The 26,699-nt window shown below is 40.8% G+C and overlaps 1 long non-coding RNA gene across 5 annotated transcripts in view; it reads left to right on the top strand.

The window, feature by feature from the left end:
• Positions 1–26,699, top strand: part of LOC107204348 — a 119,467-nt gene that overhangs the window by 32,927 nt on the left and 59,841 nt on the right. For 4 of the 5 annotated variants that reach the window (XR_004497705.1, XR_004497703.1, XR_004497704.1 and 1 more), the window contains exons 4-5: positions 3,582–3,748; positions 8,510–8,688. This is a non-coding gene — a long non-coding RNA (uncharacterized LOC107204348). The remainder of the gene's footprint in view (positions 1–3,581; positions 3,749–8,509; positions 8,689–26,699) is intronic. The other variant, XR_001521554.3, reaches the window with a different exon arrangement.

Below are 26,699 nucleotides of genomic sequence, written 5' to 3'. Positions count from 1 at the left end.
AAATCTGCTCAGAGGTGAAACTGTTTCCATTCATGTTTTGTGGAATCATGTTATTATAGTAGTAAGTCCGTGTTGGGAAGGTTTGGTTTTATTTGTGTAAGAAGCCCTTCCAATAACTCCTCAAACCCCTCATAGCTGTTTTCTTGGTGTCTGATTTTAATGAGTGGAATTTTTTACAGTTCCAGATTTTTTACAATTCCAAATTTACATTTGAATTTTACTTTGGAGTAGGTAAAAGGCTTCTCTTTAACATGGAAATACACCTTGTGGAATATTTAACTGGAAGCCAGTTTTTGTTCTGAGCATATATTTTATGAATAAGTTACTAGTATCACTTATTCTTATTGTAGATGTAGTGCTGCAAATAATGTGATTACTTGTATGACTTGTAGGAGTTTTGCAAAGACTAACACCATCAGACATTAAACCTCTCCCTAAAATATATGAAAAGAAGAAATGACATAAAAATTTTTCTTTGTGAAACAGACAGAGGAAAAAAAATAAAGACAGCTGGGTGAAACATGTTTCTGTTGATTTGAGAATTCATGTTTTATTTTGTCTAGCGATCAATATGCATTTTTTTCTTTTTAGAAAATAAAAATACATAATTTGGTTTCCAGTTTGAAAAAACAGAAGACCTATGTTTCCATATTCCACATGGTTTCATTTTGCACTTTGATTTTAATTTTGTGTTTGTGTGTCCTGTTTTCAATACGAACTTCAGTGTTGAAATCCACTGCTTTTGTAATTTTTTCTTTTAAAAGGAAAAAGAAGCTGATTTTAGTTCAGATATGTAAAGCAACAGACATGACTCCATGGCTGCTTTTGGTGAAGGAAGAAGCACAGTAGCTTCTGGAATGGCAGCATCAGACCCCAAGTAGCTGTCTCTGCAGTAGCCCTGTGCTGATGCTGGACTGCTGGCAGGCTCATTTTCAGCAGCACATGGTGCTCTCCCATTTGCCATACCTCTGTTGAATCTGTCCCATCTGCAGCACAGTTTCCTCTAAAGAGCTCGAGCTTCAGATGAAAATGTAGTTCTCAAGCAGAAAGGAACTGCAGTAAAAGTGGTTGTACTACTAGTTTGTCTTATGATTAATAGCAAGACTTGCTTAGAAGTTAGTCTTTGATTTCCTGTTTAATTGTAGCCCTAAGTGAAATGGGTTTTTGATTTATAGAAAATGCAAAATTGGGTACAGAAAGTTTTAAATTACAGTTACAGTAAAAAAATTTCCCACAATAATCATCCCATATTGTTTCAATTCAAAAGAGCTAGGGCTTGATTTGTGTGGGAAAGAACCCACAGCAGCCAAGTTCCAAATTTGAAACTGGGGAGAGGGGAGGATCAATTACCTCTTTGGAGAGTATAAAAATATGACTGAACTACACTATGTAATACTTTTATCATATATTCCCTCTCTGGAAGGGTGTGTGCTGATTAATTAATTTAGAATAGCTCTTTTCTTACATGGATGCCATATAAAAGCAAGTAGAAAAATTGTGTTCAAACATACAACAATATTGGTTAAAAAAACAAAAGCTTTAGGAACAGCAGTGGCTTGTAATCATGATGGAAAACGGATCTATTCTGTTTTATAATATTTGCTTTATGCAGAATGGTTCAATAAACTGTGAAAGTTCTAACAGCTGTAGTTCAATAACAGTAGCTTTAATAATAGTAGTTTAATTCCTAAGCTGCTTTTTGGAAGTTCTGCATGGCTGATCTCACTTTTGCTGCACCATGTTTGTGTTGACTTTTCTTTCGTTAGACTGCAATGCCTATGTGTGTTTACAGCACTAATCCTAGATGTTGAAATTCTGGATAGTTAAAATATATTCAAGTATCAAGGAAGTTACTCCAGAGTGAATTACTTCGCTTTAACAGATGAGACCAAATTCTGCTCTGTTTACAGGGATAAATGCTGAAAAACACTGATCTAACCTATGCAAGTTTGCATGCAAGTTCCTGAGAATAGGAGTTTTTGTCCTTTATATTTGTTTTTTTGTCTACCACAGCACAGTTAAAAATAATTCTGAAAATAATAATGCAGTTGTTATTCTGTTGGCTAGCTTGATGGTTTTTAAAATCCTGCTTCACAGTCTCACCTCACATATAGTTTTATTTGGAACACAGTGTGAATATACAGTTTATTTACAGAATATACAGAATATTTACAGTTTGAATATAAAGTACTGCTTCTATTCCATTTGATTCGGCATGACCGAGATGTAAAATCTAAACATAAAGCATAGTATTTATCCTTTTATAAGCATTTTCAAATTGTACTGCACTTCTTGGATAATTTACTGTTGTAGGATTGGAAAGTCAGGTGAGCTCTGCATTTGTGCTATAGCCTGACAGTTTAATCAAGATACAAATTTAGAAACAAATCAGCACTGTCTTTTATATAGTGCTTCTAAAGCCATGGTAATTTGTACCAGACCTCGGTAACAGGAAAGGATTGCTGTTTCATGCTACCAATACCAGTGGGTGTTGCTCCCCAGCTGCATCTTATAAGAGAAGATGCAAGAGAAATTAAAGGATCGCCACATGCATTTTTCTGTAACGTACCTTTTGCAGAGTACAAGGTTTATGGAAAATTCCCTTGAATTCAGTGTGCGAGCTGGCTGTAAATAGTGCCATATGTTCTGCACGTTTTAACTCCTACTTTTGGAGAGCACTGGGCAGTTTTTAAGTCAGCTTTCTTTACTTTGTAGTTTTGAAACGTTTAAAAAACATCAAGACTTGTAGTCTACAAACTCAGAACAGGGAGGGGAGAACTCAAGTGCTGCTGGTGCCTACCCTGGCTGCCTCGGGACTTCCCAGAGGCCTGTTTTGGGGAGCTCTGCCGTGCCAGGATGTCCCTTGCAGCATGAGCTCGTCCCTGCATGCTCAGCTCCAGCGTATCCGAGCTATAGGCTGAGGCTGTGTGCGCTGGCAGCACAGATGGAGTGTGCTCTCATTAGGACTGTTTGTTGCCTGTTGGAACACACAGCATATTTCTACCGTGGCATCAACAGTTTCTAAGAACTGAGGTCAAAATAAACAGGTTGCAGTTGGATTCAGGAACAGTCTGGGAAACAACTTAAAATTCCCTGCTTAGGCATAACCATATTCCTAGATATGTGGGTAAAAAGGCATTCTCATAGCAAGGGTTTATCTGAATTTATGCTTAGTGTATGCAGACCCGTGTGGAGTTGCAGGGGCACAGCCAGTAAATTTTCTACAGATATTGGCGCAGGTGTGCAAAATTGACCTTATTTTAAATGAATGAGCAAATTTAAGCACAGCACTCCTGCACTGTTTCTCCCAGTCTTTGCTGTGCTTGGGCAAAGTGAAGGTGATGTCCTTGTGCCCGTTTGGAAGGTGTTTTCACCAGGCCTCAGCCTCCTGTGCAGGCACAAATGTTGCTGAAGGCCCTGGCATGTGCGGGAGCAAAGCTGAGGCGCTGACAGCCTCTGGCAAGTCTCCTGAAGCTGCTTTGAGTTGCTACTGGCCCAAACTCCCCACCCCACCCTTTCCCTGGGGATTAGTGCTTCCTCAGCAAAACCCACACCTGAGCTGCCTCATTGCAAACCCACAGGTCTAGCTCTGGCCCTTGGATGGGCATCGCTCACGGCAGAGCTGCTGCAGCACACCGTGGATTCAGCATGCAGAGCCCTCATCTCCAGCAGCCAGGTGGAACGGACCGCTGGGAAAAGGGAGTTTGGTGTGTGATGGCAAGATTCACCAGTGCCCCTTCCACCATTGGTAAGTGTTACAGGATCAGCCCATACACACACTCATGGTGACATCCTGGCCACACAGGCATAAATGAGTTTTAGCCAGGGATATCAGTGGATGCAGGGTTTAATTTGTTGTGTTTTAAAAACCAGCAAAATTTTATGGAACAGGATAAATACTTCTGATGATTTTGTCTTGAGTAGAGATATAAATAGATTTGCTTCCTCACAGAAGCAGCAAGAGTCACTTGTAAAGGCTTACTCATATTTACCTGGTCACGGTTCATTTGCAGCCAAAGGAACTATCCTATTTGTTGAGCTGCAAACACAAAAAGGTGTAGCAATCTGCTAGTTGTTAGAAAATGGTCTCATGGGATTTGGTGTTTTTTGAGTGGGGAGGGTTAAATCTAACTCTAGTTTCAGTGGTTGAAATTTTTTTTAAAAGTAATTATTTTCCTTTTCAGAAATGAAATATTATTGAGCTGCATTATATGCAAAACAATAAATGGCTAATACAGATATGTGTAGTAGAGTAGTGAAAAGAGGTGTCAAAAGGATTATGAAAACTTAGAAGACTGATATAGAAAGACATGTATAATTCTCTTAAAAAAAGGGTAAAAAAGAAACCCTTCCCATATTCTTTGCTGCTACCAGTTTACTACTGTTGCGCCATGGCATGAGACATTCAGTGGTCTGTATTAGAACCACAAGAATAATATTATCAACCCTTACTTTTCCACAGTGACAGGGAAACAGCACTCCTAGGATGCCTTGTTTTTGGGATATCTTACTACCTCCACAAGGTTTTCTTGGTTCTTGCTGCTGTTCTCCATATGCCTCTACACAGTTTGTGTGTAACGATGTGCCTTTCCATCCTTGACCCTGGCAGGTCTTGTGCAGCCTCATTTATCTTGACCCACCACCTCTTCCCTGCTTCACAGACAGATGCTGAGTCTCAAGCTCTTCACTGACTGTGAATGCAGTTGGGAACACTCTCCTCCCCCCCACTTTTAAGTTGGCTCTCAAAGCCCATCACAGATGGTCTGTACCTCATACATAATAAAGATTTATTTTTTTTTTTTTAATTTTTTTTTTTCTTCTGAGGCGGGTTTCTGTGAATGTGAGAGGCAGACAGTCTGGCAAGCTTAGACCTGTGTTTTTATATTTTTTTCTAAGTGAGCCTTAAGGGATTTGTTTGCCATAATTTGAAACCCCTTAATAGCTTATGGAGCTCAGTAATATCTTGGTTCCAGAGGCTGGAACCTGATTTGTCCATTTGATATTTTCTAAGGGGGACTTATACACACTGGCAAAATGGAGTTAGGGCCCAGCTGGACAAGGCAATGAAATTAAGCAGAAGCATTCCAGGAACTAAAGCAGTTGCTTTAAGAAGGTGGTCTTCTAATAAGAGTATGGTAGGTTTGCGCTAACTTGTGTGAGTTGCTTTGGGGTCACCTGTTATAGCTGTGTATTTCAAACTGTTTGTAAGACTTGTTTCAGTGAGTTCCCTCTGTTCTATTTTCAGACTTGAGCAGTAAAATCTGTGTACCAAAATGTACCCAGGACCTCATGTAAGAGCCTAAGGAGCATTTTCAAATGTCAGATAGTTTGGGTTCTAGGTAGCTCAACAGTGCTGCTTCTTAGTTCTCTTGTGTATGGTTGTATTGGTGGTGTTATGCTCAGCATTCCAGTAACCACAAAAACAGGTCCATGTGTGGAAATCTGCTTCATGGGCCAGGCTGGCTTTGGGCTTCTGTTCTGCGTGGAAGCTGTCATAGGGCTCTTCCTGATCTCTGCACTATGCTTTGGGAGATGAAAATGTAGAACCTATTTGGGAGAAAAGTAATGGAAATATGTTTATACCAACAGTTTCAGCAGTGGTTTTGACCTCAGTGAGAAAAGATATATCAAGGTGAGGCATGGAATTGTATTTTTTAAAAGCTAAGGGGAAATGTCTTAAACTAAATTGGATTATGTTCATGCTGAGGAAAAAAATTTAACAGGTGTTTCACTCCTCTGTTGTGCATGTTAAATGGCTTGTGTGTGTGTGTGTGTGTTGTTACTCATTGTATAGAAACAATTAAGTCCAAAACCGACCCTGAACTGTAAAGTATTTGCTAAAATACTTTGAGGTTCAATTGTCTGAAGCTTTTTGCTCTCAGAAGGAAAAAAGTCCCATGGATGTCAAATAAGACACTTTTCCAGGACCTGAAGGGTGTCAAGGAGTAAGGGTCTCTGAGCTGTGAAGAGAGCAAATAAAGTCTTTTGAGAAGAGATGAGCTCCAGAGAACATTCCACTTAGGCAGCAATGGTAAGCAGCACAGGGCAGTCATAGGTTCATCCTTCTGAGTGGATCTAGTCACTAGACTAGAGGCATCTTGGGAGACATCTAGTCCAGCATCCTTCTCAAAGCTTGGCCAGCTGAGATCCAGTGGCTCAAGGTTTTGTTTAGTTAGGTCATGAAAGCCTCCAGGCATGGAAACTGCACAGCCTCTGTGCAGCCCCTTCCACTGACTTCACGGCAGAAGGGTTTTTCATTGTTTCTAACCTGAACCTTTCGTATTTCAAATTCTGTCAGTTGTCCCTTGTTCTCACACCGCACCCCACTGTGTGAGTAGCTTGGCGCTGGCTTCTCCTAGCCTCCTGTTGGGTGTGGAGAGGCTGTCACCAAAGCCTACTCAGGTCGCTTAGCCCCTTCTCACAGGTCTGATGGTCATCATGGGGGTCCTTCTCGTTCTGCCTACACTGTAGTATCGTTCAGCAGGCTGAGGAGTGTCACAGGAGCTTCTCAGGACAGTGCTGGGGCTGACTCATGCTGTCCCATGGGATGCTGGCACCAGGACAGGTGGGGTGGCTCCCTGTGAACTGCATCACTCTTGTCCAGCCCCCTTAAGGGGTGTGGGTATTTTTGCTGATCATCAGCTGGAAGCAGTGCCAGGAGCTGATGCTGTTGGCTGGCCTCCGCCTTCGCAGCAGATTCCTGGGTTAATAGTGTGGCGTTACTAATTTCAGGTATTAATATATAAAAATATTAGCTTGGATTCAAAAATCATAGTTTAAATGCTAGAAGATGTTAAAGCACTGTAGAATTTTTTTGCAGAGTGGTTTTTGAGCTGCTGAGATACAGATTTTAAGCATAAAACACAACAGCTAGAGATATACTTAGTCTTAAAAATTGTTAGGTGTCATGTAATCGCATAACTGCAGAACCCAAGGCTTTAAGAACAATACTCAGTATCATCAAATTGTGATTTGATTTAAAATAAAGCAACATCAATAAGATCAAGAGTCTGCTGCTTTTGTAAAGCAAATGTTCATCTAAGAGGGTTTTTTTTTCAAATAGTGAACCACATCTGTAAGGTTCTGAAATGATATCTGCTATTATGTGCTCATCTGCTTGGCACAGTAATTAAAGTATACTTTAATGCTCTGAGACATGTGTTCAGAAGTATGGATTGAAATAATCACTCTGCCCTTATAGAATTTGCTTGCTGAGTCCAACAGCATATGTGTTGCTATAGAAAGCTGTGAGTTTGTATATCATATGTGAATACAGTTACATTTGGTGTTTTGTATGTTTTATTAAATCTAAATACAAAAATAAATTTTGTTTTGTTAAAGATACGGAGTGGGGTTATTTACATATTTATCCAGTGTGGGACAAGCATTTTTACAGGTAAAACTTGCACTGTAATACCCACTAAAGGTGGAATTGTCAAGCTGCTCAAATACTGCTCAAGGAGTCTTTGAGGTGTCTGCAAGCATTTTGTGAGTAGGGCAAGAGGAATTCCTACGTCTGTGAGGTGTGGCTCACCCAGGGCCAGGCTGGCACATCCACAGCAGGTCCCTCATGGAGCAGCAGGTGCAGGATGGGTTTGTGTCCAGCTGAGCTGTGTGGAGGAGGCCGGTGGCTGCTGAGAAATAATTCTGCAGCCATTGATGAGTTTATCTTAGATTTAAGCTTGCAATGTCGACTCCATCTTCAGCTTCCTGGACATAGGACACAGTTGTCCTGAGAAAGTCTCCAGTGTGAGTTACCAGGTGAGGTGCCACCTCAGCCTGTACCATGGTTACTCTGCCTGCCAGAAAAACTTAGTGATAAATATTCCACAAGATGTTTGGGGGACGGTGATGTCACCCCTACACCGGCCAATTCACCAGGTCAAGTTTGCTGTGTTATTTTACGGGCTACATGACGTGTAAGTCAGAGAGCAGGTGCGGGTCCTCCCCACAGCGCTGAAATGCACATGGTGTGCAGCTCAAAGCACTGCTTCTGTCCTGTTTCCCAGTGCAGAGAACTGCTCTGCTCCCCGGCGTCTGTAGGCAGCAGCTGGAGAGGTGCTGCTTTTCCTGGTGGCACAGTGCAGTGTTCTGACAAAGAGCAGTGCCATCATGAGGCTCATGCATTGAGAGAGAGGAGCAGTGGGTTGAGGACACAAAAAGAACAAAATCATTGTCAGGGGGATTGTTTGAGAATCACTGCCCTTGCAAACTTAAAATGTGTGCACAAAAAATGTCCTGTTCTTCCCTGCTAACAACTCTGACATAGGACCCAGTTAAAAACACTGGTTTTTTTTGCAAAACTGTGACTTCTGTACTCTCACTGGTCTGTGTGTGTTCAAGATCTAAATGTAGTGTGCAGGCAGCCTTTCTCTTACAGCTAATAATGATATCCTGCCCCAGAGTTACAAAAGCAGAGAAAAGAAAACCCTTACAGATATTTACTGCTTCAGTTGATACATAGTTGCCTGTTTCTGGGTTGTGAAAGTTATCTTTATTATCTTTGCAGTGTATCAGCCAGATGTACTCACCTTGACAGGAGTGTAAAATTTACAGCAGAAATTACTTTAAGACTGGAAAAGCTCTTACTTAACTGAACCATCATTCAAAATGCATTATGAAAGTCACCAAGGAGAAGTTTTCCATCTCACTGTCTGCAGGACTCCTGCAGGTCTTCTGAAGCTTAAGGTAAAATTAAAAATAAAGAACAAACAACTTAGTTGCAAAGTAGAAGCTGGTGAGAAGTGTGAAGGTATAATTCTAGGGCAGAGAGGATTCTGTTTGTGCATTGACTTGTCTACAGGAGCAATGGCATTGAGAAAATTTCAATGCAATATTTGTTTAAATAATCAAGCAGAAAGAACGATAAGCCAAACTTTACTACCAGTATTAAATAGATATAAATGTATATATAAAGAAATTGCTTAGTATTAAAAAATGAGAGGATGTATTACGTTTTCTTTATTCTTTTGAATATATGTGTCCAAGTACAAAGTGTTTAACAATGAAAAATAAAGTGTTAGTGTAAACCACTGAGTAGGGCATAGTATTTTGTCTTGCTTGTTCTGAGAAATAGCTGCAGTATTTGCACTGTGTACAGTTCATGGCATTGCATGCCCTTCGTGATTTTGTTTTGTGTTTTGTAGTGGTGTCTGTTATCTTACATTCGGTGAATTAAACTCCTCCGGTGTATTTCCTTATTTCTCTGTCAATGTAGTACAGGCAGCTGGGGTCTCATCAGGATCCCTTCTCCATCACTGTAGTCATAAGATTTTATATAAAGAGCATTTTCCAGAGGCTATCAGTATGTTCTCTTATACATTACTTTTTTCTCTGGCTTGTTTTAGGTCAGATATATGTAACTAAAATACATTCCAGAAATCTTGTTTTCTAAATGCGTGTTGGGCACGGTTGTTAATGTTGCAGGTTTTCACATTCAGGGTAATATAAGATGCTGCTTATAATAAATGACAAACAATGGAATGCTCACTTTATAGCCTTTGGAGTTTAGCCTGGGCCTACAAACAGACATTATTTTTCATTTGTTTATAGACAGACAAGTTTATAATTAAGACAGTAATGGGCATAAGCATTCTTGCAGCCTTTGTAGTTCATCTTTCTTGTAAGCATCAAAGAGAATATTTGTGGTGGAGCGCACAGTAATAAGTGTGGGGGAATCAACAGCATACAGATTCGTTTGTTTGTTTATTTGTTGAATCTGGTTATCCCCTATCTTCCCATCATCTATGCCTCCACAATAAAGGCATGCCTATTTTCTCTCTTTGCTATCATTCCAAATGTTGTAGATAAGAACAATAGCTGGACACAAGTACCACACTGTGCACCCCAGAACACCAGAGGTATTAATAAACACAGCCAAAGACTTGTGTAACCATTACATCAGTGTCCTATTTCTGGAAATGACTACTGTAAATTACCATTTGGCTGAGGAATCCATCGTGCTGATCTGGAGCCTGCATGGCCCAACTGTGGATTACATCAAGCACATGAAAAAGCTGCCCAGGAATCTTGGCACAGAATGATATTATTTTGTTTTGCATAGGAAGCGTGTGTGTTCATGCATACATGTGTATAAATATGTAAAGTGGTTTGGATTGCCTGTGTCTGGAGGGCAGAGTCCTGTTTGTGGCAGACCTTTTAACTTCAGGGGTTGCACATCTTTTATGTCAGCTCTGAGGCACTTGAGATGAGCTGAAATATCAGTCCTGGGGGGTCACTGGTGTGTAAGAGTTGCCATAGCACAGTTTCTGTAAGGGCCCTTAGAGAATATATGACTTGATTCCTCTCACAGCTTGGTCCAAACCAGCTTGTGTTTATTGGCTGTGAAGCCCATTTATCTTTGCAACACCTGGGGACATCAGTTTGGGGCTGTGTATCTGATGAAAAGGTAAAGGTACTTGGGGGTCAGGAGTTTTGAGGTCTTTAATAATTATCTAGAGGCATGACTTCTATTGAGGAAATATTACCAGTTCGATGATTTTTGTCTTGGTTTATGTCTTTATTTAATGTCAGCAGTGTTAAAAATCTGATATTTGTGTGTCCATATATTTTTCACTGAATTTAAAGCACATATATCTTATCATAAGAATCTTCTTTTTAAAACTGGGGAGAAAGAAAAAAAGATCAGTCTGGTTAAGAGGTGGCTGTTCTTATTAAGAAAACAGTGAGTTATTACTGTTACCTCTGATGTGTCCAAGTCTACTCATACATGTATCTCTTTAGGGCTAGACCTCAGAATAAATTTGCAAGATCAGAAACTAAATTAAAATCTTCTAAAACTTGATTCTCATGTATTTTTAAGGAAGTGGTCTATTCCAAGAACTCTTATGTATGAAATCTTGTTAAGATTAAAGTCTCTGGAGACTGAAGTTCATTTTTTGAGGAAGAAACATAGTTAACAATAAAATCAGGTAATGCCCAATGATATTGTCACAAATAATTAAAATAACTTTGTAGTCAGAACATCGTCAGTGTGTACAGTAAATAATAGCTGAGAGGAAAGGCTGACACCATGCTTGTTAAATTACTTGTAAGTTAATTTGGATGTGTTCAGGTGAAGAAAGAGGTTTGGTTGTGTGGGATTTTTTTCTCTCAGCTGCAGTTTTCTTTGTAATTCCACAAGAAATGAATAAATTGGGCTTGTCAGACCCACCTGTGAAAAGCAGATGCCCTTGTAACCAAGCGATCTTCACTCAGCTGGTGAGCAATGAATACAGAGAATGGACAGTGCAGTTGTTCCAATATTAAATTGCTCTTGTGAGCCTTTCAAGCTGGATTTCTTTCCAGCCCACAGGAAATGACTGATAATCCTTTTTTCTTTTTCTTTCCCAGAGAAAGAATGTGCTGGGGTAGAAATACAGTATGTAACATAGAGATTAATACATATCCTAAAGTTAGATAATTATAAAGGTATTGACTTTCTCAAACTAAAATGAGAGTACTGAAACAAGGGAAGTTAATTGTGGGAGAGCCTGGTTGCCTCTTAGTGTCATTGTTATCTGTTCTTTATTGCCAAACTTAAAATATTGCCAAACTTAAAATATTTGGGGTGAACTTTCAGTGCTGAGTGTATTATTCAGATTTGCTGCCATAGGCAAGTTCAGTCATAACAGTTCACTTTTCCTGAGCAGAGGGCAGCCTTTCCTTTGGCATCTTTTAAATTCTGAGAACTTTGTGCTTTAACTATAACCTTGTTCTTCTCTAAAGAAAATCTTCATTTGTGCAGTCAGCTGGCTGATTCAATCTCCAACTGAAAAGTGATCACAAGATGAGTGTAGGTTCCTTAGAATTCAGTCCTATTTCTGATGGCTTTTAAAAAGCACCGACAGCTTTAGTTAAACACAGCAGTGGTTTTCAGTGTGTGGCTCTTTGTCTCTGTACAGGATTCCTGTGCAGGAGGTCCTATGAGAAAAAGCTCTATCAAACATTGGAAAAAAAAGAAATTTTATTTTAAGATTTTAAGGAGATAAAAGATCTTTCAAGAAATAGCATAAGAGGATACTTATACTCACTGGGTAACCAGGAGAAAGGTAGAACAGGAGAAATTATAATTTGGAGTATTTTGGGCAAGTCATGATCTTTCTTGAAGATTTTGGTATAAGTCATGTTTTTAATTTTTCTTAAATATGATATTTTTTTAAATTACCACACAGGTTACCAAGTACTTTCGAAGTCTCATAATATTATTTTGCTGTTTCCAATAATTTGCTTATTATTAAATTTTTTAACAAACAATGATTAGCATATGTGAATTCTTATCCCTGGAAGCTCCATATCCAACTAAAGAAAAATATGAGATAGATAGTATTCAAAGAAATTGATACACCTGTGTTTAAAGTACCCAGAAGCATCATTTCTCTGTGGCTGATGAAATGAGATGGGTCAGTTTCCCCACCTACTTTACAAGCCTGCTCTGGATGGAGAGGGGATTTCTGGAAATGCCTGTGTCCTCATCAGGTATGGTGAGTGCCCAGTCCTGGGCATCCCATGGCCAGCAGGTTGAAGTCCCAGGGGATAACCCACACACCCACATTACTTGGAACTAGAACCAGTGCCTGTTAAACTGGCTGGGAAAAGGTGTATTGCTTTTAACAGGAGAATTTCAGGACGCTTCTGGTCAGTCTTTAATTTTTCCTTTACACTGAACCACAGGATCACAGAACTATGGAATGGATTGGAATGGAAAGGACCTTAAAGAGTTCCACTCCCTGCCATGGGCAGGGACACCTTCCACTATCCCAGGTTGCTCCAAGCCCCATCCAGCCTGGCCTTGGACACTTCCACGGATGGGGCAGCCACAGCTTTTCTGGACAACCTGTGCCAGGGCCTGCCCACTCTCACAGGAAATTTCTTCCCAATACCCCATCTAACCCTGCCCTCTGTCAGTGTGAAGCCATTCCCCCTTTTCCTGTCACTTCTCTGACTTCAGGTGGCCTGAGATGGGGGATATTGGCTTTTAAGAAACCCAATTCAGATGCTGAGTAAAACCCCACCAGTTCTGAGGTCATTGCCTCCCTTGTCTCACATTTTCAAAGACTTCAGGAACTTCCAGCCCAATGTGTCTGTCAGGGGATTGTAGCAATTATTGAGATGGGCAGCAGAATAGGAAAAGGTGGAATGCTCAAGGAAGATAGTGGAGCCCTTTTTCAGGTATATCTGATATTCTTTGATTAAACCTAGGGATACAATACTCGGGATATGATTCTTATATTTTGTTGAAAGTTTTTAGATTTTTGTTTGTTTTTTTATTGGAGGGAGCTGTTTCTGGTCTGTGAAAACTCCAGAGTACACAGTGTTGTTGAAAAGTGAGTTTTAAGGACATGTTTTCAGTGTAAATGTGAAGCTGCTGGTCACAGGCACACAGACTGCCCTAAACTCTTAAGTTCACGCAACACTACTACAAATACTACTTATAGGACAGTAGTTTAAAGAAAGTGCAGTGTATCTTTCTTCCATTTCTAGATATGATTTAGCAGCCTGACATGATCAGTCAATACCATGTAACCACTCAGCTGTCTTTGGAAGAGCCTCACAGATCACAGGCAAGTTTAGGGCTCCTGAGCTGGCTGATGTAATCAGGACATCCATCTATAAAACTGGTTTCGTACAACCTGGATTCAAGCAATTACCTGGCCTCCTCTTTGCTCTTTTTTTTTTCTTCTTTTTTTATATTTTCTTCTTTTATTTTTTTTAATTTTAGTATTATTGGACAAGGAAATATTGTGTCCACAAAATTCAGATTTAGTAGACTAGCTACAATAGACAACTATCAAAAGATGGCATGAAAGACTAAGTAATTTTAAATGTATGTAGATGTAATTGTAATGGCTATGACATGTATTATTCTCAGACTGTAATGAGGCACAGGGACTGACATAACTTGCTCTGAGTATTCCCTGGATTAAAAATTCTTGCTGTTTGGATTCTGTCATGAAATAGTTGGCATCCAAACAATTGTGACAAATGTATATGTTGGCAAGGAATTAAAAATGGTGGTGCCTCTGAAGTTGAGGAGGAGGTTTCCTGCCTGGGGATGGCAGACAGTTGTAGCTGTTAAAAGTGCCATTCCCTTGTCTGCATTGCAGCTCATTTCTGAAACAAAGCAAGCTTGGGCACATGTTCCACTTTGTAATAGGAACAGTTACATTTGGTTTTCTTTTAGTCTTCTCTGACACTAGAGTCTTCATGTGCCCACTTCTCTTTTTTATTCCTTGTTTTTTTTGTTAGTAAATCAAATCTGACTACGAGATCTCTCTGCCTCTAATCCACAGTAAGGGTGGCTTGAAAAGGCGTGAGCCTCCCAAATTTTTTACCTTCAAGAGGAAATAAATTATTTTTTTTCTTTGTCTTTGATCCAGTCTCATCAATGCAATTTTCCTTCTTCAAACAATTGAGCCAGCAGTTCATTATAGTGCAAGACCAGAACCCTTCTATTACCTTATTTTTAGCAACAATAAAATAGAGCCTTAAAATTGCATTTGCAAATAGAAAGGCCTGCACCAGTCCCAAATCTTAGAACTCAGCTTGTAAAATTTGCTCTCATGGAGGTTTCCAAGAGGCGCAGCAGGAGATTGAATCCCAGCACTTTGCTGTGTCATTTGGTGGTGTAGCTTGGTGGTATTTGTGGCCAAATGAAGTGTACAGTGACCCTGCAGAACAATTTAAATTCTGCCATCCTAATTTGCAGAATTTCCACTTGCTCTGATAAAGTACTTTAAATGAGTTTTTACTCCTTTGAACTGTAGCCCTGTTGTGCTCGTGTCCATGACCTGTGGGAGCCCCTTGGGCCCACCTAGATGCGCCACCTCTCCTGGGAATCATTTCTGGCCTCCTCCAGCCCCGAGTTGAGGGTGCAGGGTCAGAGAGTACCAGGATGCCTCAGACAGGTGCATCTTTGCTGGAGGCTCAGTGGAGCTTCTCAACCTGGGACAGTGAGGAGCTCTCACCTTCCAAGCCCCCTTCCAGCATCAAGGACATGGGGTGCTCTGCTCCTGTGGGGTTGATTGTCTTCTCAGAGCACAGCTTCTGACAAACAGAGCTTATGTACGTGATTAAAATAACTTCCCTTCAGCTTATGGAGCTTAGAAACTCTTAAAGGCATGAATTAATGGAGAGACAGTTTGTGTCTGCTGCACAGTCATGGAGCTGTGCTACAGAAGAGAGTTGTTCTGACAGGTGATTTGCTACTGTCAAGCATTGCCTCCAGAATTTTTCATGCAAGAATGTTTATCTGCAGTTGGGACTGGCTGATACCATCACTTCTTCATAAGACACTTGTCTTTAGAGAATGTTGTAGTTTTCCTACAGAAAGTGTAGGAAAAGAAATTCACTACTTAGGCAGGATGGAAGTGAGGAGATTTGGAAGTGTCTGCAAAATGTGTGAGAGCAAACTCTTGTCACAGTGACTGTGGGAGCCCAGCTGGAACTTAGAGGAGCATAGTTTCAAACACTGGATATTTTACTGTCATCATACCCAACTGAGATATCCACATGTTATGGGTTGTAAAGCTCTCTGCATACCCATATTAAAGTTTGCTGCAAAAATATGGAGCCCTCATGTTATTTGCCTAGCATGGTATGCATGGAAGCGTGGTTAGCATCAGGCAGGCTGAGAGAGCCACAGAGAGAAAAAAAATCTGATTTATGGCACCTAGAAGAGGGCAGAGTCACCCCTTGCAAGGAACCAGACACCTCAGAATGCAAAACTGCCAGACCAAGATTTCAGGCCCATGTGGAAGAGCTGTGTCTGTGCATGAGCCTGACAAAGGGGATAAAAATGACAAGATGAAGGTAGAGCTTTCTTACGCTTTCACCAGACAAAATGAAAGAGTGAAATAAAATTTCCAGGAATGAATACACAAACCCTGAAACAGCTGGTAAAAATATTTGAGGAAAATGTACAGGAGGTAGTAGAGGGATAGTTTTCTCTCAATCCCAAAAGCAAGAAGCAGAGAGGAGGATAGATGCTTGCATTGTGTGGTGGAAAATTCTGGCATGCACATGTACATTAGAGACATAAAAGATCTCCTAATAAGAGACAGGATTATTTGTAGGACATGTGATTCCAGTTTACAGGAGGAATTGCTGAGAAAAAAACAAAACATCTAACCCTAAAGGAATGAATCAAAGAACAAGAGCAGCTGAACTGTCCAGGAACAGGAGCAAAACAACGGCCACTTTTGCAGGACACAGCAGAGTCCAGGAGAGAGGAGATGGATGAACCTGCGAGCAGTGCACAGAAGTGAAGATTTGGAGCTGGTGGGAAGGGGAGCCACAAGAGTTCAGTTGAGCAGTGGGCAGTGGTGCTGTGCCTGGCTGAGCAGGCTTTCCCGATACAGGAGGCAGAAGGAAACCATGGGGCAGTGACAGGGCATTGGCAAGGTGGACAAAGCAACAAGATGCTCTGGAGCTCTGCATGTCTGAAGGAAAATGGAATCAAAGAGCCAGCCTTTAGGGGGCTCTGGGTTAGCAATCTCTAGATAGTCACCAAATGTTTGCAAGGAAAGCATGAGTGTCAAAAGGAAAGTTGGGGTGATCCATTTGCATTTCTGAGAGAGGAGGAGGAAGATGAAAGAGCCACCAGGAAGTCAATCTGTCTGAGTGTGACCTGAATGTTACCCCATTTTTTTGTGTTTCTCTATGCTGTTCTCTAAAGAAAAGCCAATTATATTTCAGAAGAATAGGGGCCTCTCATGTTGTTATTCATCATGTGGCACATGAAACACCAACACTAACTCTGAAACTGTGAGTTAACCTTGTCCTTTCATCACGTATGGTCATCTCATCACTAGGCTGGTGACTGCTCAAAGCTGCCTGAAAGTGGTTGAGCCCCAGACAACTAAACTTTTATACATCAGTACAAAAGCAGCAAAGAAGATGAGAAGGAAAACCGATTGTCCCTAGGGACGCAGCATAGTGGTTTGGGTAGTCCTGCTTAGAAAGTCACTTGTGGCTTTTATAATGAGGAACTTAAGGTTTGAATTTTCAGACTTATTAGCTGTACATTTGTTTGTTTTTTATTAACTTAATATGCTATGTGCCACATTTTCCTTGGGGTATTGAGTCGAGTGATGGATTCACCCAGTTTAGTTCTAAATGCATGGGCTCTCTTTTTCAAAAAACTTTGAAGAGATTTGGGTCTCAAAATTTCCCGAAGGATTTTATTTTATGCCTGTATATTTTGGTACAGCAGTTAAGGTTTTCTGTCCTGTTTCCTTTCTGACAATATGTGCTTCTGGCTAATGTAGAGAGGGAGTGTAGTTTTTGTTTGTTCTCTTTCTTGACCCGTGAGAATTAGAGTTGTCTTCTTATATGAGCAGAGTTAAACCACTTTAGTCTACAAAAGAATCACTGGAAGTTTCCAATCCCCTCGCTCTCTGCTTCAGTGGAAAGAAAAACAGGTTTTAAAAGGTCTGAGAAAGATACGGCTATTAAGCTAATCCAGTATACTTCATCTAGGTGCTAAAAATCTTGATTCTTAACAGTGATTAAATATAATTGCATCAGTAAAGGTGGTGTAAAAAAAATCTTGGCTTTCATTAGAAGCTATCTTTAGGAAACCATGATTCCTTGACTTAAAAAGTTATGTGTAACATGGCTGTTTTATTTTGGGAGTGCTTTGAAGGTTTCTTAGACACAGGGCTATGTAGAAAAATAAATAAACTGCAGCAGAACAAATACACAATTCTGAAGCATTCTTCTATATTTCAATATATATCTGCGGTGCATATGCTGTTTATTAAAAAAGAAAATTGAGCATAAAACTGAAAAACTAGTGGACAAATATTCAACCATCTTAAAGATCTGATCAAATAGTAAAGATATTTGGAAGGAAAAACCAAATTAACAAACCACCACGTATGTGCCAGATAAAATTGTCACAGGATGGAATGGAAGGACTCCTAGTAATTTAATTTAAATTAAATTAAATTTTTTTTGACACTTTTAAGAGCTGAAAAACAATCTTGCTAAACTTTTTCTCTTATTTTCATAAATTTAAAATCTAAGCTGTGTCAGAGCCTTAACACTGCACAATCTTTATAGAGAACTTAAAATTTCTCCAAGTTATGTGATCTGAAATAGCTTTTCCTAGACAGTCAGATGTTAAAAAATTCAGCAGTTTTGGTATAATGCAGAACACCACATGCTGCTCTGTATCCTTGGGCTGAACTGGATATTTGCACTTCGTATGCTTTTTTGTGTTTGTAGATTGTTTTGTAGATTATGAAAAATTTTGTGAACTGAAAGAGGACTCTAAAACCTTCTACACTGCAATACTGAAAAATACAAAATAATCTAGTTCTTACATAGTTTTGTCACTGCCAATGTTAAATGTTACAGCAAGTATTTATTGCAAGAGCCTGAGTTACTGCAAAGACAAAAGTACAACAGTGAGCCTTGTTTGCTTAGAGAAATCATATACTCCCAATGTGTTCCAGGGGAATAATTGTCCATTTTTTGTGGGTATTCAGGTGAAGTGATAATTCTGAAGCAGAGAATTGATAATGTTGCCACTGGGATACTCAGTAAAAATCTATTTAGCTGTTTCCATAGACAGTTTAAGCAAAGTTTAAATCCAGATCGTGACTGGCCCATGGGTGAGTTGCTGAACTAAATGCTGACGTGTTTTCTCTACATACTTTCTGCTTTTAAGTTATAAGAGATATTAAAACCATAAAAAATACGTTAATATTTTAATATTAGGCCATTTAATGAAATATCCAAAACATAGGCATGTATAAGTAGATATGCACTGTAGAAAAAAAGATAGTGTGGATGATGAAAAATTAGTCCCTTGTGAATTCATTATTTCTATTCTGTTTAACTATTTGCCTCTTGTTTTGAGAATCCCAATGTGAAAAAATATTTTTTTAATTTGTGCTTGGCATTCTGGCCCTCATGCAGTTTTGATTCACAAGTTAAAATCCTGTTTCCATGGAAATCGGCTGAATTTTTGATAAGTTTTGAATTTCTTCCACAAATTAAGGCAACTGGGGAACATTATCTGGGCTGATTCTGCCCTTAGTGTCAGCCATAGTATTTTCCCTTTTATTCCATATGAATGGGAGCTGTATTTTGATGATGAGTTAAGTCAAGATTCCCAAATGTTACTGCAACAAGTTCTCTTTTATCAAGGGAAACAAGGGTATTTGATAGCATCAAGTTACTTTTTGTGTGACAGCCATCCACAACTTCCTCAGCAGGAGCAGCAGATCTGCCCCTGCCCCACACCCTAAACACCAGCAGTCAGGGTAGTTTTTCTCTGATTACTTTCAGAACAGCTGAAATAAAAATGAACATTATTTTTTAGGAAGTAAAAAAATAAAAAAATTAAAAAATCCTAGACTATATAGCTTGAGAAGAGAGGTTTAGGCTAAACTTATTTTTTTAGAATAGTCAGGAGAAGTGAAGCTCCAAGTGCCAGTTCTGTGTTTTCGTAGCTCTAACTCATAACTGGAAGAGGTGGCTGGGGTAGGAATTAGCTGCTAGGGGCAGGGTGAGACAAGAATGCTATCGTCTGCTACTCTGAAAATGTCTGTCCCAGGCCCTTAGATGAGAGGGTGGCAGTGAAAGCAGACCCTTCCCTGCACTGGAAATGCCAGGTGATGGACTTGAGCAATATTCACATTCTGAGTGTATTTCTGGCTTTCCCAGTCTTTGATCCTGCCATTGAATCCGCGGGGGTGCAAAAATCCACCCACACAGATCTGATGTCAAAATCCTGGCCTTAATTATTTATGGTTTGGTTTGGACAAATTATTTTTTTCTGTGCAATAACCACAGTTATTAACAGAAATACAGGACAATCTAAAACATACACATATATATTATGTAGGTATGAACATTTTTTTTTATAAGGTCATACCTCTATTCATGTATTTTGAATCTTAACTGAAATTCTCATTTCTGAGTGCTGCTTTTCACCTGACCAGACTGGCCTAGATCTATGGCAATTACTTCTCAGAAAAAATGAGTTTGTAATGTTTGTAATCTGAAAGACAGCCTCGAATGAAAAGAACATCCAGCTTTTTACACCTTGCACTAAGATCCTACTGATTTGTTAAACTGTAGATGGACTACAATAGTTTTCTGCACTAAAGAAACACCCACTTTTTAACTGTATCTGGGCTCTTCATTATACCAACCATCTCAAGTTAGATCATTTTCATCTGTATATAAACAGAACACTAATCTCTTAGGAAGAAAACCCCTTTAAAAAGGAACAGTAAATTTCAGACAGAAAACTAAAATCAGAACTTTACATCAAAATCAGACATGCCATAGCTGCTGCAGAGCTTGGCAATGTCAGCCAGCACCATTCTTTAATTAAGTAAGGAAAACTTCGTGAGTTTTATGTTTCCCAAAGTCTTTCCTTCTTTTCATCTTACCTTTTCCTGAATTTTTAATTGTAATTAATGCTGATATAATTTCTGACATAATGCTTACAAATAGGTTCCCAGTAGTTGAGTATTGCTTTACATTTGGATTTTTGTCTTTTGTTTTTTCCTTACTAGAACTGTATATAAAAATATGCTCTCTTCAACAGTTCATGCGTAGACCATGGCAGGCCCGGTCATTTCACTTCTTTTATGTTGTCAGTTGGAAGTCAACTGAAAATCAGAAGAAGCTCCCAGGTAATTCCTGTGCCTGCTTAGAATTGTTCAAAACTGAGTTTTGTTTGAAGTTAAAAATCTGTACCCCATTTTTCAATGAGGTTCCAGCCAGGTGCTCTAAAACATGATCCTCATTATTTGCTTTTGGTCTTCTGAGAGAGTAGGACTAGTTTTGAAGTTCAGGTTCATCTATGCTTTTGGATCCAAGATAACAGTGAAATGTGTTAAGGATATGGATTGAAGTCCCACTCTCAGTGTCTGAAGCAGTTCCTAGAGTCACAGCAAATATTTGTTTTGCACATGTTATTATTGAGGAAAACCCAATAGCAATAAAAGTATTCCAGAATGGGAAAAAAGTTTCTAGTAAAAATCACATTTGTGTGAGTGGCCTATCTGAAAATGCTAGAACCTCACAAAGCACAGCATATCTGTCTCACCAGAAGTAGTATACTTGCTTTTCACTAGAGAGTGTTTGCAGTTTTCAAAAATTAAATACAGCATTAGCATTTTTCTAGGTTATTTAATAATGCAAAAGACCTTTTCCAGTTGGGTACAGTTTGTATTTCCAAATCATGGTTGTGTCTGGTGCTTCTTCAAAAAAAAATGTTCTCAAACTTTCAGAATTGCACATTCCAGAGCTTTGGTTCTCTGCAGTGTTGAAATGAATTGTTTTCTAAGCCTGAACTAAACCTCTTGAGGGGTTCCTCTGTCTCCTTCTGATTAAGAAGAATGGTAGGCTAAGGCTGAGAGTCCACTTAAGGCTTTTACTGATCAGAAGCCAGTTTCACAGTAGGGAAGAATTTTACATTTAATATACTTGTACAGTTTTGATTTTTTTTTTCCCCTGCAGAATTACCAGATTCTATTGTGGCTTGTATGGATATTACAATTTTTTTATTTTTATTTTTTTCAGAGATTGTTGGCTAGGGCTTAAAAATCACTGGTCATTCTGGAAATGACAGTGTTGAAGAGCTAATCTAGAAAACTTGCTGATAGCTCTTTCAAAGATTTTGAAGCATTCAGCTTTGTGCAGGAGTGTTACATGTGGGTCATGGGTTGGGAAACAGAAATCCCAACTCGAATCCTTTATTGATCATCAGACAAACAGCTCATTTTATTGTTTGGAACCTACTTGTGTAGTCAGTTCAAAACTCCCAGGTCTAGACAATTTATTGGTCAAGGCTTTAGCACTGCCCAGCTCCTTGACCAGTGGTGTGCTTGCATCTGAACTTGAACAGGGATGGCTGAGGGTCCCCTGTAACTTAACCGAGGACCTGTTCTACTTCTGGGCTGGTTGAATTTGGGGGTCTGATATGGCCAAGTTTATTTGGCAGCTATGAGCTAGCTGCCATAGTGACAAATCATCCTTTTGGTTGTATTAAAAAATGTAAAAATGTTCTTTGTTATCTTTCCTGCAGGCACCTTGCAGACAAGAAGACAAAGATAGCATGAGTCTAATTTGAATTTTTTACTTTCTTTTCTACTCAATTTGACAAACCTAGCTCCTTCAGCCAGGGGTATGCTCCATGTATTGCTGGAGCTGCAGCATTCAGGTCTAGGAGCTGTCAGGCGAAACCACAAATATCACAATCCTTCAGGCTAGCATGTCACAGGTTAACTGCTTGGAAGTTGCAGTGTTACAACTTGACACTATAAACAATAAACAATTAAACTCAAAACCCTTTCACTTAAAAATTCACATATTGCCAATCTTCTGTTTCCAACAAGCAGTCAGCTTGCTAGGTTATGTTGTGAATTTATTGAAAAACATGAGAAAAACATGAGAACGTAAGAGCACCCAAGACTTTGGGGGGGGGGGGGGTGTACATCCACCCCATACCTCCTCTCCCTTCCTTGTTTGAACAACTACAACAGGAACAAAACATGGACCTTTGAACAAAATTAACAAGGTGAAACTTTCAACTGTCTATATGCTTTACTATTGCCCAGTGTCTGCCATTGCTGAGGAGAGTCCTTTTTGCAATGAGGACTTCAAAGGCCTCTTCTGGATGAAGCCTCCATATTTATCTCAAAGGAAAGGGGTTCAGCTTTTGCAAAGCCAAATGAGGTAGTCAAAGTGACTGACTTTCATCTTTAGCACAGAAATACCTGGGTTTGATAGTATATTTTCACTTCCCAGTTTAAGGTCACGGTTTGGCCAGAACTAAGACCTAGACTGGAAAGACTTCCCTATCATATACCTTTAAAGGAACTCTTTCAGTAGTAACTCATAAAACCACTGGCTTTGTTATCTATCCTTCGCTAAATAACTACTGATATATAAATAATTTGTAAATAGCTATAACTTTACGTACATATATATGCAACTCCTTTGAAATTACTATTTACCCTTTTGTTATAAACAAAGCAATTCAAAACTACTGAAGGAAACATTTGTTTCTGTTAGGTTTTACAGGTTACATCTTGATATATAATTAAAAATGACACATCTTTGAGTTAGTAAGTCAAAAATCCATTCTTACATGTACTCCCATGCAGACAGAACATCCCCACAGGTTCAGTGATGCTGTGGTGATGTAAGGTCGAACTGTAGCTGTTTGGCCTTCTGATTTTTTGACCAACACAGGGTGGCTACTCAAGCAGCTCTGTGTGGTCTCTCCGAGGCCAGCAATGGCAGATCCTGCAGGTGTGGTAGGCCAGGATGAAGACCATGTATTGATGAGATGATGGTGACATCTGCCCCTGTGTCCATCATGACCCTTATCTGCGAGGGCCTGGCCTGAGGCACTGTAACAGTACAAACCATATCAGGTCTTTGATCACCCACAACCTGAGTCCAGTACACGTGGGGCTCTCCTGTTGATCCAAAGCCTTGGTCTCCTCACTCCATAGAGTCTGCTTTGGGGACAGAAGAGTTAAAAGGACGAAGCTGTGTAATTTGGGTGTTAGCAGGGATAGTCACAGGGGGAGTAGGGGTTGACACCACGGCTTTTATTTGTCCTGTAAAATTGGCATCCATGACACCGGGGTGCACAAAGACACCTTGGAGCGTGGCACTGGATCTTCCTATTAGCTGTGCACTCTGTCCTTTCCTTATCGGCCCCTGGGCCTCAAGAGGGACTTCATGTACCTGTAATGAGTTGATGGTTATTGGGATTGAGGTGGAAACATCCATACCAGCTGATCCTCTTGTCCTTGCTGTGAGCTGGTCACACAGGCTTGTGCCGGAGGGTCAGAAAATACTTGTGTTGTCACACATTTCCCCTTTGTGTTGGGCTTCTCGTTTTCCTGCTCTTTGAGAGATTGCCCATTAACAGAGATTTGGACCCACATACCTTGGCTGTATGTCTGACTCTCCCACATCAGTTGCAGCTTGCATTACCACTTCTTTGTCCCTGAGATGTCCCCTGTGGAATGGACTTGTGAGGGCAGTTCACTTTCACGTGGCCTTGTTGTCCACACTTGTAATGGGGTGTCAGTTTAACAGCAGCTGTAATAGCTGTAATAGCATCAGCTAACATATCCATTATTGGGATATTGTGAGATCCAGTCCCAACCTTAGCATGTGCTGTAATCATTTCCTCTAGAGATGGATTCCCTTTAGGCAATGCATCTATAATCTTTCTAGACTTGGTTTGCATTATCTCATGCCAATTGTACCATTGACTCCTTGCTTCACTGTGACCTGCTTTTCCATAGCATCCTGCAAATGTTCTCTGAATTGCATATATTGCTCATTGGGGTTTTGTCTTATGCTTCAATAGCTTTGGGTTGGCACAGACAAGTTCATGATTTTTGTTAGAGCCCACATTGCTGAGTCCTTTAATTGGTCTAGGATTGAAGAGTTCAAACAAGCCTGGGTTTGTGGATCTTCCATGGGGTTTAATCCCATTAGTTGAGGGATCCCTGCCCCACAACATGGGTCCTGCTGTGAAGCCCTTGAATTTTTCAGCCCCTGGTCCTTTGCATAGGATCTCCAGGCAGATTCAATCATCTACTGCACTGGAGTACAGAGTAATTTTGCAATATTCTTCATATCACAGGGAGTTAATTCACTAGCAGTCATAAATCGAAGCATATTTGCAACAGCAGGCAACACCTAGCCTGTGTTTAGCAGCCAGCTGGCGCAGCTCTGAAAGGATTTGCCAGTTGAAGGATATGTACTTGTCAGGTGTTGTGCCATTACCTTACAAAACTGGAAATGCTCCAATTGTTCCCCCTCCCTGCTGCCAGCCCTATTGTGATGGTGAAGACATGGGTGCAGAAATCAGCTCAGGCCCCTCTATATCCCTGCCTTCAGTCACCTTTTGTTTTACATCCATCCAAAAGATTACCAGGTCTCGAGTGGGGATGGTTTCTGCTCTGAACATCGATGAGGTGGGCAGGGTTGCAGGGCCTTGTTCTCCGGGGCTGGTGGTACAGTGAAGACTTTGGTTCCCTCCATGGGGATCTCGTGTTTCCATCAGCGACGTGGTTCCTTGGGGCTGTTGGAGCCTTGGCTGCTGATGTGTTGAGGCTGTGGCAGTGGTGGATGTGGGGCCGGGAGCAGGGTCTGCTGCCAGGATGTTCTTGCTTCCAGTGTGATGTAGAGAGAAAATCCAGGTACTTGTAGTGATGTCACCTTGGGCCTTCAGCAGCAGTGGAAGGCAGGCGTGGCCTGTGGAGGCGGGGCTGTGGGCGTGGCTTCTGGGCTGAGCCAATCAGCTCTGGGCAGGGGCGGCCCTGGTGGCAGGGGGTGGTCCCAGCAACCCCATGGATCTGTATCGTTGTCATGGGCTGCCCTGCCAAAATGGCAGCGTTCTCCGACCTGTGGTGGCAGCTCCGTGCAGCTGGCGCTGCACAAGAGGTTGGGGCAGCTGCTGGGTGTTCTGGCACTGCACCGCAGCTCCTTGGTGCAGCCGCACCTTCGCCACTTGTTGCAGTTCCCCATCTGCGGTGGTGTCAGCGCAGCTCTGCCACTCCCTACCTGCTCCGCCACTTGGCAGGATCCAGCCACATGGCGGGATCGTGTGATTTGGCTCGTTACCGCATGCCACCATTTGTCCACCCGGTGAGGCACCACAAGGTGGCTGTGCACTGCAGCATGGCAGGGTTGTGGGAAACTGCTCACTAAAAGGCAGTCCCGGGGCGAGGGTCACGTTCAAGGCGATGCGGCCATGAGCCGCAGCCATTTCATCCCGCTGCCTTCAGTGGGCTTGGAAAAGTGCCCAGTCCTCCCTCTATCTAATCCAGTGCCCAGTACTTGCCTTGTAGGCCAGTAATTAACAGTCTCATTAAGTCCAAAATAAGTTTCCAGGGCTTTATAACTTTTATCACGCTTTCACCACCTCTGGGCCAGTTCATTCCCATGTTTTTATATCAAGGGCCGTCTCTTTGGTTGTGTCCAATCCATGGTTCTTAGTCCATGTTATTAAAGCTAACAAAGCTTCTTCATCATATTCTACCTCCGGTTCTTGTAAAAGAAGTGACCATACCTTCAAAAATGGATAATCCTGTACAGAGATCCATCCACCCATGGCTCCTGCAGTTGTTTTCTTCTATTTTTAAGAGTAAATCCAAAAGAATTCCAGATTTGAGCGTTTTTTCACTGCAGTTCTCCTTGTAAATTTTAGATGGCTGTTTCCACACACCTCTTGATTATTTCCAGCTTTTCCCTGTAGGTCAGGTTCTTCTCGCCTGTTTTTTCCAGTTTTTCACTGTTTTCGCTGGGCTCTGTCTCCCCTTTGCTCTGTTCATGGGGATCATGATGTCCACACACGGGGTCACCACGTGTTACATGTGGGTCATGGGTTGGGAAACAGAAATCCCAACTCGAGTCCTCTGTTCATCATCAGACAAACAGCTCGTTTTATTGTTTGGAACCTACTTGTGTAGTCAGTTCAAAACTCCCAGGTCTAGACAATTTATTGGTCAAGGCTTTAGCACTGCCCAGCTCCTTGACCAGTGGTGTGCTTGCATCTGAACTTGAACAGGGATGGCTGAGGGTCCCCTGTAACTTATCCAGGGACTTCTTTGAGTTCTGGGCTGATTGAGTTTGGGGGTCTGATATGGCCAAATTTATTTGGCAGCTATAAGCTAGCTGCAATGATGACACAGATCTACCTA

The sequence above is a fragment of the Parus major genome, chromosome 1A (genome assembly GCF_001522545.3).
Source record: "Parus major isolate Abel chromosome 1A, Parus_major1.1, whole genome shotgun sequence".
Classification (NCBI taxonomy): Eukaryota; Metazoa; Chordata; class Aves; order Passeriformes; family Paridae; genus Parus; species Parus major.
This window is presented reverse-complemented; position numbering and strand designations above follow the sequence as displayed.